Raw genomic sequence first — 16,299 nt, forward strand, 5'->3', positions numbered from 1 at the left:
TGCCAGAAAGTTAATTACGGCGAAATTTGAAAATTTCAAAATTGGACTTGTCAAAAACATTTTGACGTTTCCCCTCAGACGTCCGCCACCCTCTCACCCTCTCACCCTCACCCATCACCCGAAATTCAGCCATCAGTTGGAGGAAATTAGTTTTACAAACTTTGGGTTTTTGCATTTCGCACTGTTTTGGATTCGCTGACTTTTAACTAAAAGTTGGCTTTCATTGTTGGCCTCGGCTCTCATTATGCGGCATTATTACCACTATTAGCACTCGAATATCAAACACAAATGAGGAAATGCCATTCATCGAGTGAAGTGTTGATGTCCATTTGAATTACTGCAAACATTTCCCATTTTCCAGGCCTAATTAAGTGCCATGGATGCGTGTTAATGACTGCAACGCATCGCTTTCAATAAAAAGTATCAAAATGGCAAACGCAAATAATTGTGAAATGTTATTTATGAAATGTGATTTTATGATTTTGTGATATTTTTTGATGATTTTCGATGGCCATGTCATGTCGAGAAGGAAATTGAATGCTGATTCCTGATTCCTGAGTAGCAAACGTGTGTTTTGCGCTGAAAATGAATGCAGCGAGTGGCAACATCTAGTGAACACTACACCATTGTTGCGCATTTAACAAGGTGCCTGGAAATTTGCATTGCTCATTACGGGGAATCTGCAAGAAAGTAGAGGAAAGTGGAGAAAGTGGGAAAACAAGGACGAACTTTGCCCGCACTCCTCATTACCCATTACTCATCAGACATGCACGCCGGGCTAAGGTCTTTGATTTAACACCTTGGAGGAGGAGCTGTGCAGCGGCGACAAAGGCCTCATTAATTAGGAATGTTAAGATGATGAAAACTAATCTGCTAAAAGCACACTACCTCCTGAATCCTTCGGGTGAGTCATTTGTCTGCCAGGATCAGTGGGTGGCTGCAGGGGGTCCGCGGGAGTGGCTTTTGGAGGCGTCATTGTTTGGCACCCGTTCACATGCGCTTAATGCACTTGGAAGCCGGGGGTGCCACCATCTCACCATCTCACCATCTCACCTTCGACAATGTTGCTGGATAAGCACGGACGCAAAGCACTGGCAACAAACTAACCCGGCTCCAAGGACCCGGCGGAAGCGCAGGATTCGAAGGATGCGCAGGATGCGAAGCCCAGGACGTCAGGTTGAAATCTGTGCAAATCACAAAATTGGAAAAATCGAGGCGAAACGAGGCAACGAGAAGGCACTGCCGAGGCCGTGTAACCGGGTAACCGGCAAGCCAAATGCCAAGCGAAGTAGAAGCCGGAATCAGAATCGAGTCCTCCATTAGAGTTGGCCATAAAATAAGCAACTTGTATCAGCAGCAGCAGCTCCGCTTTTCCCAGCTCATTTTCCACCTGGAGAAAAAGTTTGGCAACAGCGTGGCAAAGTCGTTTATCTAACTTTTATATTGGAAATTGCTGAAATTGATGCGCACTAATAAATTAAAAACTTTGAATTGCAGGCTGCTATTTCAGCTGGTTTAATCACTATCTACAGAGGATAGAATACAGAGTATTTTGAGTCTTTGTCTTCCCAGTCAGATGTATAAATTGGTCAACTTACACCGCATTTTCGCACTGTGCACTCGTAAGCTCATGATGCCCCAATGCATGACGCTTGGCTGAGTGCAAATTCAATTAACTTGTTACAACACAAGCTAAGGATCAGCTTTGGCATCAGCATCTGCCCAGACTTTGGATTGGTATTGGTCCTGGTCCTGGTAGTGGTAGTGGTATTGGTGTATCTGTGCTTGGGCCTCCAGTTAGAGATGCCCTCCTGCCCAGCACGGAAAGTGGGTCCGAAGAAGGGTTCGCCGCCGACATTTGTTTATTCTATTTCGAATTTTAATTCCAATCAAATTGGTTTTTGCGGTACGCGCTCAAACAAACATTTATTTGATTTAGGCCCCGTCGGAAAATGCATTTTTCCTCATTCAATTAATAAAAGATTCCGAAGGCAAACATCCATAACGAGCTGACATCTACATTGGCATAGAAGCTACAGCAAATAGATGAAGAAGTCGAGCTGAGGCCACTGCACATGAATTTCTTAGCGACTCAAATTGAAATTGATAATCAAACGTCAGTTTCTCCATGGATTAGCAGTGCAAATAAATCTGCAGGAAGCGTAATCAAAACTGTTTGGTTTTAGGAATATTGAGAGGCAATTTAAGCGCAATAAAAATAAAAATGTGAATCTTTTGTGAGACCGCAAGTGCGGCTGTACACTTCCCCTTTAAATCCCAACTCAAATTCAGATTTATATACAATTTCCCTTCCGCCGGCTCAACTGACAACAGCCGACGGGCAAAATATTCCGGCTGCCCCTTTTCTCCATTATTTTCGACATTACCTTAAAAGTATATCCCCATCGCAGCGGTCCATAATTTATGGCCAGTCCCAGTGCCCACTTCCATTATGAATTCATTAGCACCTGAGGGCCACGCGAAAGAGCCCCAAAAAAGGGGAATTTAAAAGACAGAATTCGGCCAATGCCAATGGGTCGCGAATTAGGGCCAAAAGGGCGCATTTCGGTGGCTTTAAAGTGGCTCGTGAGCTGTAGTCTGATCCCGGGATTCCGCTCAAAGTGACTTAGCTGTATATTTGCATAGCACGGAGTGTTTTACCAAACCAACTGACTGAATATACCCAATCTGCCCCCTCGACTGCGACTTTGATTTGCCCGGGGAGCCGCACAAATGATGCGATCCGTGCAACGTGGAACGTGCCCCGCCGTTTTGGCCGCAAATCGATGGCGTTGGCCAGCGAATCCAAAGCGATTCACGTTCCATGCCACCCAGCTGCAGTCCCAGCTGACTGGCTGGCTGGCTGGCTGCATTCGCAATTAGATGGCAGAGTGGGTCTCTCAAGGATTTGCCCAGATTTTGCGGCGCTAAACAGCTGAACAGCTAACAGCTAAATGGCCGTGACAGCTGCAATCGAACTGGGCCAGGACAGCTGGCAATTTATTTTTCTGTTAGCCAAATCTTGCGACATTTTATGACGTCTGCTCCTGAGGACCTCCAGTCTGCCTTCGAGTCGGACTCCAAGTCCTTGTCGCTCTCGTCCTCAGTCCTGGGTGGGTGTCACCTCCAGCAAATCAACGTCACGTCCGCCAATCCAAGGCGTCCATAAAAAATGTCTCCGCGTCTGGTGCCTCATCCTGCTCCGTGCCCCCAGCTCTAAGCTCCAAGCTCCACACTCCTCCATTTGCTCTGTCCGCACGAGTTGAGCAATAGTTTTGCTGACTGCCGCAGAAGTAGCCATCCAATCTTACCCCTTTCCCCCTGATTTCGGGCTGGACATGTGGGCATGTGGCCATGTGTGCTCAGGTTCGTCTACGTGCCTTGATCTGCTTACAAGTTCAGAGTGCCATGGCATATCCTGTGGGCAAGGTCATTGGGGGTCACTGCATTGGGTGGTATATATAGATTATTTGTCGCAGTTGACAAATTGATATGAATTGGCTGGAATATCGTCATACAATGAAACCCGATATAATCGATCTATGTAGTTGTAGATCTGTGGAGTTATTCACTTTGTGTTCTATCTTAGATATGAACTGAACCGTACTATTTTCTTGCATACCTCTGGACATCTCCATCGGCACTTTAAATATCGCAGTGATTACTGTGTCGCTCAACCTTTCGATTTAAATACCTCTGCGTTGTGTGAATCAAGTCCAACCTTTCAGCACTTAAAATGTCAGAAGTTCATTGCATTTCCGTCTGAACTCTGGGCTTTGAAATGCATTTTTTTCCTACATTTCTATGGCTCCGCATCGATTGTCGTCCCAGAGAAATCGGCCCATTCAATAAGTCGTAGTTCGGCATTTGTCATGAGTCAGTGCCTCCCACTTCCCCACCCCCGTCTGTTAATGTCGTTGCACATGTAAGTCAGCCTGACCACCGTATCCACTGACCATCCACTGCTCCTCCACCTTTGATTTGTTGCGGGGGATGGTGCCCCCCCTTTGGCCCTTTGGAGCCCATGAGCTGCTGAGTGTTCGTCGGTTTGTTTCACTTCAATCACTTGTCGGTTGACTGCTTTCGTTAAGTGCCATCTTTGCATGTGTCCATCGAGGACCAGATCCCTGTGCCCCTTCAACGTGCCCGTCCCATGGGGCAGGCACGCAATGCAGATCGCAGGGGCGCCCCTCTCTACGGGCGCCTCTGGCCACCAGCCGCATTGCAAATTATTTGGGTCTGTCACAGCCGTGATTTGGACTTTTGATTACTTGATTACGTTCGCAATGCGTTTCCTCTCCTCCTTTGTGGCCCTGGACATGGGACACTTGCTGGATCTTCCGTTGCCATCTGGCCGGGTCTGGGTCTCCGATTGCCCGGCTCCAAGCCGCTTCCATTTCACACACTCAGCAAATAAGTCGAAGTCTTCAAATACTTCACCACATATACTGCATGGCATGAGCATAATCCTTATAAAGGAATATAGTACATTAAATCGAATATAAGGTATATTCCCCAGCTATAGGATATTACAAATATTTCAACTTGTTTTATAATATGATTTTTCTGAGTGCAGCAGTGGGACCGACAAACGCCATCGTCGGATGCGGGCTGGCACTCGTCAATGATTTAAATGGAGGTCAAGTGAAGTTCTCTTGATTGACGCAGCACATTGAACGACTGCCACCCCCCACCTACCGCCTCCCCCTCCGATTGTGCCATCTTCTCTGCACATTCGAGTCAATCTTTTAGCCAAAATGTAATTTGCACATTGATTACATGAAGAGAAAATGAGTTACGCTGCAATTTAGTGCCGCCAATGAAGTGAAACCGATCGGCAATTTGTTGATAGTTTTGTCCCCAGCTGCGTCACAGATTACAATTGTGGCTGGGGATGTTTTCATTGGGTTCTCAGATGACTCCGAAGATGATTGGTTACACGGATGATTCATGGACGAGTCAAGGAAGTTAGAGGCAAGTTGACTAGTTAGGCTTCAGATGAACTGTGTACAACTAGGCGTATGCGCAATATTTAACTTAACATAGATCATTCGAGGTATGATTTTCTCCGTTTCTACCTTACACCTGTATTGTTATTGATTAAAACCCATTGCCATAGGCACATTCTGCGCAATTAAAAACATTATTTCCGTTTCCACCTGACCTATGCCAACATAAGCCCTGCAAAGTGCACTATGCGAAGGACTTTGCACGTGCAAAAGGAGGCAAGGAAGGCCCAAGGATCCTGGCAGCAGACAGTGGAGTTGGCACGTTTGGCTTTAACCAACAGAAAGCCGCTTAATTGGCGGCCATTTGACCGGCGGCGATGTTCACTCCTCCCCGGCCCATTATCGTGTATAAATCAGTCAACACCCAGCCGCTCAATTTTCAACACTTGACTATTAAAAACTTTGGCGAATTTATTTAAGAGAAGCGAGTTCGAGTTCGAGTGGCGCCCGGAGGCGCCAGTCGGAGTGCGGAGTTAATTGCTCGCTTCCATGTTGTTTATTCTCGGTATTTTAAAGAAAATAATTCATAAATTAATTTGGACATGCGGGAAATATGAGCGAGATACATACGAGCGGTGCGGAGAAAACGTTTTATGAAAAATCACCTCATAAATTTGCAGCTACGTGAACGGCAGCAATTATGATGGGTGGTGGTGGTGGGGGTTTTGGGGGGAAGGAGAGCTTGAAAGGACAGCTGGAAAGGAGCAGCTTACGTGACCTGGTCGAAGTCGAGTCAACATCCACTCTTATTTGCTCAACAATTTGGCAACCTTTTTGTTAACAACTTATCAAAAATTATGTCAAAATTGCAGCGCCAATGGCCCCGCTCCCCTGCTGTCCCCCTGCCCGGCTGCATGGGTTAAGGTTAACCCACTGCGTCCTGGCCGCTCCATTCCCGCTGATTGGCATTCAAGCACTTCATTACAGCAATTGCCCCATTGAAGCCCAGCTCCCAGTGCGAGGAATTGAAATTTCACGCAAGTTGAGCACACGAGAAGGAGTTGCCCCTAAGTGGGGGCCAAAAGGGGAGCATCGAAAAGGGGGAGTGGCAGCCAAAGGGAGTGCAACACATGCAAAGCAATTTAAATGTCGGCCATCGCCTGAGCACTCGCTTGAGCTGCACGGCGAGAAAAATCGCAGTTAATAGGGGTGTAATGACATATTTGGCATTTCAACATATAAATTGAATTGGAGTAGAAATTAAAGTTCTGTTTCGGTAGAAGGTTGAATGTAAAGTCTGTTCGGAGTTTACAATTGTATACTCTCTTTGTAAAAATAGCAATAAATAAGATGATATTATTTATCTATATAATAAAGCTATCTTAACAGAAAACCCAGAGATTTTCAGGTATCTGAATGCATAGGGTGAATCAAGAACGTCGTCGGAAGCATTGTATAAGACTGTTCTAAATTGGAATGAGTATTTCTTTTAGTGTCTGGCCATTGGACATGCTCCCGTTTTTGCATTGTTGACCGCTGAGTGATGCAGGTTCCCTTCCATTTCCATTTCCCCATGCCCATCCCCAACCGCCCTTCCATTTCCTCGCCCCCCCTTGACCAGCCCCCCTCTTCAGCTTGTTTGGGGCTCCTCGCGTTTTTCGCGCCGCGCAAGCTGATAATTTATTAAAGGCGATTATTATGGCCTGGTTCGAACGAGTTTGCACTCGTCTGGGAACTGAGAACGGCATCGGGAATGGGAATGGGTTTGGGTTGGGGTTTGGGTTTGGGAATGGGTATATGTATGGCTTGAGTATAGCAATGGGTGTCGGGATGGGACCTGCGTGTTGTGGTAATTTACTGCCCGAGGGGAGTGGCAAAGGGGCGCGATCCACTGGGATGCCTCGCCGTGTTGTACTTTGAGGTATTTACATATGAAATGTGTTAAACTGAGCTCTTTTTTAGCGCAAGTTTGTTTTAGCGAACAAATTGCGGGCCCCTCTCCAAAACCTTCCCCCTCCCCCCACCCCCTCCGTGAAATTATAGTTTCAACATAATCGGCCGACGATTTGATTAAAAAATCGCACAATCATCGCCACGAGGAGCTGACCACAAAGGCGCCCCAAGGGTTCCTCGGCGGCATTGCGATGACGATGACGATGACGTCGGCGATAGTTGGCTCCTTCAACTAATGAAAAATTTGCATATCCTGCGGAGCTCCTGCCACTCCCCCTGCCCCCCTACAGCTGCGCCATGCTGAAAGTTTGTTTTGTTTTGGGGGGCGTGGCATCGTAAAGTGCATTCAACTGGGCGCAATTTTAAAAACAGCACATTTGGGCCGCCCTCTAGTTGGTTTTTGTTGCTGTTTGTTGCCCTTTCACTTTGTGGCGAACATTTTAATTGCTTTTATTCGAAACGAAACTTAAGGAGAGACTTAAATTTCAATATTTTTCCATCTATTGAGCAGCTAAAATCAGTTTTTCAATGGATCTTAACCAGTTTTCCAACTGACCATTCCTTGGATATCAACACATAGCCAAGCCAAATGGATGGCTTAAGTAAATGTGACCCAAAACTACGACAAATGATTATCGATGGTCAATGGATATGGGAAGCCCAAAAGAGAACTTTGTATCTTTCCTAGCCAGCCCATTAGAGCGACTTAAGTAAGACACTCAAATCAGAATTGACAGCGCAATCAAAGCTGCGATCCCTCCCAGTTCCTGCCAGTTCCTCCCTGTTGATTTGGCCAATGGCCAGGATAGATATCCTTCTGGTCCATGTCCATATCCCAGTTACTTTCCATGCCGCCCCTTTTCGGTCATGGAGTCCACTTTTTATGGGCCGCAAAACTTTACGCAAGCTTCCGTTTTATTCCCTTTTCTTCTGTTTGGTTGGTCCCTTTGGCGTCCCGAAGGAAATGTCCAATTTGACAGCCGAGACACCCAAATTGAAGACATGTGCTGAATTTTATGGCTTTTAAATAAGAAACCATAAAAGACGGCAAAACAAAGGGACAGTGGCCCAGGCAAAGGAGCAGAAAGGAGTCAACAAACCGGAAATTGTCAAAGGAATCAAACTAAACGGAAAGCGAAAGCGAAAACGAAAACATTGGGAATTCTCGAATACGTATATATTTAAAAATAGAATGATAACATTTTATGCGCTTTTCGGGCAACGGAATGGAAACTCCTCGGGGGCGCGTACTTCATAATGAATGAACACTGTTCCACGGCGACGCCTTCCTCTGTCTTGCCCAAATTACAAGAGTCGCTGGGGATGGCTGACTTCGTTAACTTGGCCACGGAGGGTCAGGAGTCAGGGGTCGGGGGTCAGAGGTCAGTTGAGGAAGGAGTCTGGGGGTCAGCGATAAAAGGTAATGAAAACAAACGAAACGAGACGAGTCGAAAATGAAACGCACTGCAATGCCAAGCGTTTTTATCTCACTTCGACTTCAAGGAAAGCCCCTTTTTCGCAGTGAGTAACCGACCTGCAAATGCTATTTACACATCACAAAAAGCGAAATGGAAATGCTGGAAAAACGCTGGAGAACTAAAGAGAGAGAGAGAAAACGATTTCATGATTCTGGCAAGTAAAACGCTGCCAGTGATAATGGTGAAAAACTACAGACACAGGGAAAAGCCAACTGTTGGTAGTAAAAGCATTTAGGATTCACTTAAAACAAACTAAAAATGCAAAACGAATGCGCCAGGAAGCCCCCGCAAAGCAAAGCGATGATGCTGGGAAATGAAATAGTAAAGGTGTAAGAAAATCAAGTTGGAAAATGAAAATGCTTTTGGGGTGGACCCTGACCGCAGCGCCCAATGACAGGTCCCAACTGCTGGGGGCTGCAATTTCCTCGGAGGAAAAACGGAATGGGGAGCTGGAAGCTTTGCAATCCTTGTTAATTGCGGGGAGCAGCATTCGGGTGGTGGACCCATCTGAGTTTCCGTAGCACCTCAATTAAGTCAAAAGCTCAAAGGTGCAAAACAGCAGGCCCCAGACTCGGACAATGAAAGAGCCACGTTAAGTGATTTAAATGTTAGCAACTGGCCGACTTGGCTGTGATCTCAGCTGACATAGGTACAGTGGGCATTGGGAAACCCTTTTCGGAAAAGCCTCTTATCGCATTCGTCCACTTATCCGTCGATATGACCGATAATCGCCTCATCTAAGCCGGCACAAATCACCGTGATTCCCCGTTTCCAGTCGGAATCGGTGTTGTCCATCCGATGGGGCGGATACTTAATGTCTGCTGCGGTACAGTGCAGCTTCCCTAAGTGGCTATAACCCGTTAATGGGTAACTGGATAGCACAGAGTAGTTTAGCTCGGTCAAACCAGCTCTTTAATGCTGTGACTGATGAATGAACTTGGCTCTTTTTTAACGAGCAAATAGTTGCAATGCGTCTGGACTTTCCACACGAAGTACGACTGTAACTCGCGCTACTCGAGCCCTTTGTTTGTGATTCCTTTCTGTAGTTGCCCGGGCATAGTGTGACAAAATCGCTTGAGCCGGCTTAACGAGGCTTGTAATTGAATTATGCGATTTCATTGTGATTATTTCCCAAGCTCCCTCCGCTTGGCGGAGTGCCAAAGAGGAGCACTGAACACTGCCTGGTGACCCCGTCACTTCTGAGTAATGAGATACATAAAAGTTATTTAAACTTTTAAATCCGCGTCGCTGCCTTTTACTTTGGCATTTCATTTCATCCCCTCTAGCCAGCGGAACTCGAAGGAGAGAAAACCAAGGGGGTTTTCGGCGGAGGCTGGCTAGTTAAACGTTTGAAAAGTTTTCCAACTGAGCCGCTGAAATGATTTGGAAAATTACAACAACCAAGCAGAGTTGAGTAAAGCTGAGCAGAGCAGATCAGAGGAGCTGACAAGGAAATACAAATGAGTCGTCGTTTTTACGGCCGCCCCTGAAGAATGCTGCTGTTGACAGTCGCTCTCACCCTTTGTTTTCGCTTTCCCTGTTTTTCCCCGAAAAGCCCCCGCTTTTCCGAGCCGCGCTCGTGCATTTTCCACATGCCAGCGGAGGAAAGGGTTGATTGGCATTTCTCGCAGAGTAAGCAAAAGTTTTTCCCAGCCTCTCTATATATTTTTTTGCCCCCCTTTCTTTGTTTCAGTGGGGCGCCAACACCTCCCTGGCAGACACCCACCCACTCACACTCAAACAAACGGGAATCACTTGGGGAAAACCAAATAAAGGCAAATACCCAAAGTATTGGAGGCCATTTTGGGTACCAGTAACTTTCACTTAAAAGGTAATATATATGTATGTGTTTAAAAAGAAAGGTTAGTCTGAAGAGCACTTTCTCTCAGTGCAGCACTCGACACATAGGCAAGTGTTTCATTTTTTGGCTGATTGCGAGGCTTGGCCGGGTACATCTCTCTATCTGCTTTCATCTGTGGGGTCCCCCAACCCCCCGCAACCCCCCAGCCCCATTACCCCCGGCTCATTGCCTTTGTGGGCGCCTATTTGGACTGGTTGAAGCCGAAGCCCTCTGTCTCTGACGTCCTTCGAGCGAATGCCGAAAATTCATTTGTATTTCAAAATCCCTTTTTGATGAACTCTACGTTTTCCTCCTGTTTGCCCCTCGTGTTTGCCGCCCCCTTTTGCCGACGCCCCTGGCCTGCGTCCTTTCTGCTGTATTTTGCTGGAGTAATGCGATTGCCGCAAATGTTTAAGCACACGCTGAGGAAAATTTCAGTAAGTAAATTCATATTCTCAGCTGGTAACTGATTCGAATTTGAACCTGGAATATTTCCATACCACTTTATAAGTATTTAAGATCCTTACTAGATTTTTGTCAGTGCATGCCACTACCTTGTTGCCCTGCATATTACATACATATGCTCTAGCATTCTTCCCTGTTAGTTGGCAAGAAGTATTCAAGTTCAACGAAAATGATTAAATCGCAAGAAAAAAACTGAAGTAGAGCAGGGCTTTGTGTCTGGGCTTTTCCCCCCGGCATTTTCCTGATCCCCAAAACAGACGCCATAAATTATCATGGTAATGTAGATTTTGTGCGAGAGGCCAGAAGGGTCCGTATCCGGCTGTTATGCCGGAATCAGGACCCGGACCCCCGAACCCCCGCACCCCGCACTCAATTACCTCTTGTCTTTGGCCACGGAAAAGTACCGGCACTCGTTGAATCATAATTGCAGTTGCGGATGGCCCTTGAAAAACTTTAATTGCTCCACAGGGCTGATGGTGGGAGGATCGATGGGTTGGCTGCTTGGTTGGTTGGTTGCCTGGTTGGTGGAGGTCCTTAAACCGATTTATTTGATTTATGGGCTCTAGGTGCTTAGTGCCGGCAGACAGGTTACCCATTCGGCGTGCAGTTTCGCTTTTCGCCAAATTGAATCAATAAAGGCCGCTCGCAAAAAGTACAACTTTTGCGATTATAATTTATTGTGTTTTTGCCACACACACACACACAAGCGCTTTTGTTTTTTGCACTTGCAATTAATGTCAGACACACCGACGACAACGAGCGAAAGGAGAAAGAGACGGCGACCGCGACAAAGACAGAGACAGCGACAGAGAGAGGAGACGAATGAAAAACAATAAAAGCGAATTACATTAAAATTACACAATCAGCAAAAAGCAGCAGCGCAAGGAAGAAAATGGAAATGGAAACCCTGTTACACTGCACTGGAAAAAAAGCGAGTCTGCGTCGTGCAAGTGGCTCGAAGACTGCATACCCTGCCATAACGATTTATACTCTATATTTTGTGTAGATTTTTGTAGCATTTTCAAGATTTAAGTGTAAAGATATTTAAGTTTTTTGTAGCAAGTGAGGGAATTAAAAATGCGAAATGATGATGGGACAGGCGGGTGAGGTGGAGTGGAGTGGAGTGAGGTGGAGTTCTGCTGCGGAAAGTCTTGGCAACAGGTTCTTGAAACGCAATTGAAATTGCTGCTAAACGAGTTTTAATTAGACAGGCGAAGCCGGAGCAGCCAAAGCGGCTAAAACAATGAGCTGGCGGCGGGCTGAAAGCCAGGTGATTCCGCACGGGGAGGCTACTAATGGTATCCTAATTAGATGATAGTCAGTCAGTCCAGTCAATGCGAATGATGTGCTAAAAGTGTGAATGATGTCCGTCCGCTTCCATGCCAACTCCCAGTTCCCAGCTCCCAGTTCCCAGCTCCCCTTGCGAGAATCAAATCGGAAGTGCAGCAAAAAAAGTCCACTTAATTACTTTCTTTGGCGAATTAGCAAAGGCGGAAATGAGCGCGGAGATGAGTGCTGAAGTGGAGCAGAATTGGCCAAAAGGGGGGCTAATGCTCCAGCTAATCACTGCCAATGTAGACTACCAAGTGGAGTGCTGCACTATATAACAAAGGAGCATTCAGTTTCCTAATGGATGATACATGGATGCGAGTGCACTTGTTTGAAACAGTAAGCTATAATTTATAATCCCTCAAAAACGTCGCGAAAGCTTAGTACTTCGAATTTTAGACGGACTTTGAATATTTAAAGTGAAGCCTCCGTTTCCGTTCAACTTCAACGTGGCCAACAAGAAGTCAGCACTTAATTAAGCGCATGAGGTAATTATCATGAATAAATCATGGGCAGCTAAATGAAATGAATGAGCCCATAAGCGGCGAGCCAGAGGCACGTGAGCCTCCTTGGTGTCCCCTTCTCCTTGTCCACTGTCCAGTGTCCACTGTCCAGAACGAGAACCAGAAGCCGAAAAAAAGGACGCACATTTGTCGCTGGGCGAGATTGATTGAGCGTAACCTCGACGCGTTTCTCATTGTCGGGCGAATCGCAGGCATTTCTTGGCGTTTCGCTGTGTGTTAAATTGCTGGAATCGCTGGGATCGGGCATCGCAAATCGGGAATGGAGACCCAGGGACAAAGCATCTAGCTGTGGCCACCGATGCATGCCGTCCATCTGGACGTGTCTCCCGCCTTTTGGTCTATACACAGATACCCATATACTCATACACATGCCCCCGTTTGAGGATTGCGCGAGCTGACAACGGAATTGATTTAATGCCTCTTTCCAGCAGCCACAGGTGGAGTTGTCCACATGTCCAGTTGGCCAGTTGTCCACATGGCCAGTTGTCCAGATGTCCAGCTCGGGCTGTCGTCCGCATCTCACAGCTTCGACTGGCTCCTCTTAATTGGGCCCACTTTGGCGGCAACGGGCATTCAAGCCACTTTTTGCGGATTCCGGCTCGGCGGGCAGAAAACATTTTAATTATGGCCGAGTGATAGGAACAATCGCATGGGCATTCCTTGGGCCGAGGGGCGGGGCTTTGATAAGCGCATAATTGCCTTCAATTAAGCCGGATCGCTGTGGTTTAGACAGCAAAAAGTTGTGGGACGCCTTCGAGTCCGGCTTAATTGAGTTCTCCGCGGATAAATGTGAGCGGGGAATTCAGCAGTCTTATTTCAACTGCGACAGTGCAGAAAGTGCAGAAAATATGTAATCCATTATTCGGAAAATCCATTAGTACATTGAAGCTAACAAATTTCCATTTTCCACTCTGAAAGAACTTAAATCGATGCAACAATCGAACGCCTAAAATCTTGTTAAATAAAATTGTGTGATTTTGTTGCATTCGAGCTGAATGCTGATGCACTCTATAATGTATGGGAAAATGTAGGTTTTATGGGTTATTTGATCAACATAAATGTCAGTAAATGTATATAAACAGAGTTTAGGTGTCAGGCAATTTTCTAGTGACATGTCCAGTATCAACTCCACTTGACTGGCAAATGACATGGACTTTGGCTTAATCATTCGTTTTGGGCTCTGAAAAACTCAGTTTGGAAGCCAACAGCAACGGAAAAAGCAAAGCTGGCGGAGAAATGGAATTTGCATATTCCTCGCACTTTTTATGGTCGAATTGAAACATTTATTTATAAAGAGGGGATGCGACAGGACGAAATCGATAAATAAAAATAGGATAAAACGGCAACAAAGGACGAAACATCAAAATTGAAACGGCATTTCAATCAGCAGACAAAAGTGTACCATCGAAATGGAACCGGCGGAGGACTGACTGCAGCGGGATGCGGATGAGGATGGGGATGGGGATGGGGATGGGCATGGAGATGGTGATGGGTTTGGTGATGGAGATGGCGATGGGAGCGGTGTTGGTATTTTGGGGAGCGGAATGGCTTGCAGCGAAGCCCGGATTCTGGTTTCGGTCGAGTTTTTGCCGGCTTTGAATGCGCCTTTTGTTATTGTTTTTATTTTTGTTTCGATTTCAACCTCTGGTTGTGATTTACCTCACTTTTTGTTTGTTGCCAGCAAAATGTTTTCACACCAACTTGGCCCGGAGAAGATTTTTTCTGGGCATTTAGCTCGCTTTTGTGATTTATTCGATGCTTTTCGGCAGGCAGCTCAAAAATTGCAATTGCAATGGGCGGCACTTGATATTTGGTCGAACTATCTGCCCATCTGCCTGTTTTTGTTTTAATTAAAATCCGAACTTTAATCAATGGGCAAGGTCCGCAACGGAAATTGGTAAAATGCAACTGGGCTTCGCTTTAATGGTGCGGCATTTAAATGAATTTCAAGTCTCAGTTTGACGAGCTCTTGTCCACAATTGGTTTTCCATCAAACAAATTGAAACACTCACTCGCTCAGTCGCTCAGTCACTCGGCTAGTCATTCAGTCATTCAGTCAGCTAGTCATTCAGTCGGCTAGTCATTTAGTCAGTTAGTCAGTCAGTCGATTCTCTTGACTGCACTTAACTTAAAAACGTTCCATTTTATACGGCCACGCCCCCACACCTCCTCCACTCCTCCACTCCAGTCCACTCCACGTCTCCGGGGACTTTGAGGTCGGCATGTGGTTCGGGTTTGGGATTGGGGTTGGTATTGGGTTTGGGCTTGGGTTCGGGGTTGATTGGGGCGGGTGTCGGGCATTGCGGCCATAAAGTATGCAACTTCATTGATAACATTTATTTCAAATGCACTCAAAAACCACTCAATAGTATGAAATTTGCTGCAGTTTACCTGCTCTCCACACACACACACACACACACCCAGTGGGCACCCAGACTGCCGCACTGCATCCCTGGGGAAAGGATATGTGAAATGTGGAGCGTGGAGCGTGCTCGTATCGCATGTCGCTGCTTTGGCCCTGCAAATGAGCAGCAGCTGAAGTGGGGCATGCTCGACGCGGGAGTACCGCTTGCAACAAATAAACGCCACTTGGCTTAATTCAAGTGTTTATTTAGCACTTAAACCAACAACACCCACTTAAGTACATTAAAAATATCTGAAAAGTGCTTGGACTTATGGTTAACATATATATTTAAAATGTGTATTTATTTCTAATTTATATTATGCATTATGCATTGGATAATCGGCTGGCACATGATACCTCTTGCGTTGGAAAATGCGCGGGTATGAATGGTTCTTTAGCATATTTCCCACGTGTCGCTTTGCATGTCTGCCCTTCTCCGAGCCGCAGAGAATGTAACAATATATTTAGTCTTTGTATTACATAAATTTCATTGAAGTGCTTCCATTCGTTTCCCGTTCGATGTGCTCCATAAATATCCCACTGGGGAGGCCGGAGGCCCAAGTCCACAGACGCAGGCAGCTTCAAGGATACGTCGTGCCTATGTATCAGCCCATCAGGTTGACATTCAATTAAACTAAACCTGGTCAGGTCCCAAGAGCATTCCACACGGCCAGCTGGAGCCCGTAACCTTGAGCCACCGCACCTGGCATCTCCATGTCTCCATGTGGTACTCGGAGTGGATTTTCCCGCATTTTCCGAAGGATGCTCGCATGTCCTTGAGCAGAAGCGCACTGCATTCCGGTTTAATTGCATTCATATTTTTGGGCCAAAGGCCCAGGTCGCTGCTATTATTTATTGTGCGTCCGGAAATTAATTGCATTCAGGGAATTTTATTGGCAAACGCTTTAACGAATGACTGGCTTCTGGCTTTTTAATTGCAACTTAAAAACTTAACAGCAATCAAATGCTTCAATTGCTCTTGACTGCTTACGTGTTTGTTTGTGTTTGACTTGAGAACTGGGCAAATACTTAGAATGGGTTGTTGCCTTGTTCATGTTTAAATAAACGACTTTTAAAGCGAGCCTGGAATTACATTTGAAAACTCTGGGCTATGGCTATATATGTATATGTATGGCCATAGTTTACCGAATAATTCAGCTGGCTGCCCACAATTTCATTCCCAATTAATGTTAGTTGTGCGGCCTTTAAACCTGATTATATTTCATGTTTCCCCAGCCGCTTCATCAGCAGCCATAATTTCCATTATAACTTATTGTCTTTCTAATTGAATGAACCGTGGATCGGAGGGAGTGGCCTTGCCCGGGGCAAAAATCTATTCATTGTCCCATTTGCATAC

The sequence above is a fragment of the Drosophila teissieri genome, chromosome 2R (genome assembly GCF_016746235.2).
Source record: "Drosophila teissieri strain GT53w chromosome 2R, Prin_Dtei_1.1, whole genome shotgun sequence".
NCBI lineage: Eukaryota > Metazoa > Arthropoda > Insecta > Diptera > Drosophilidae > Drosophila > Drosophila teissieri.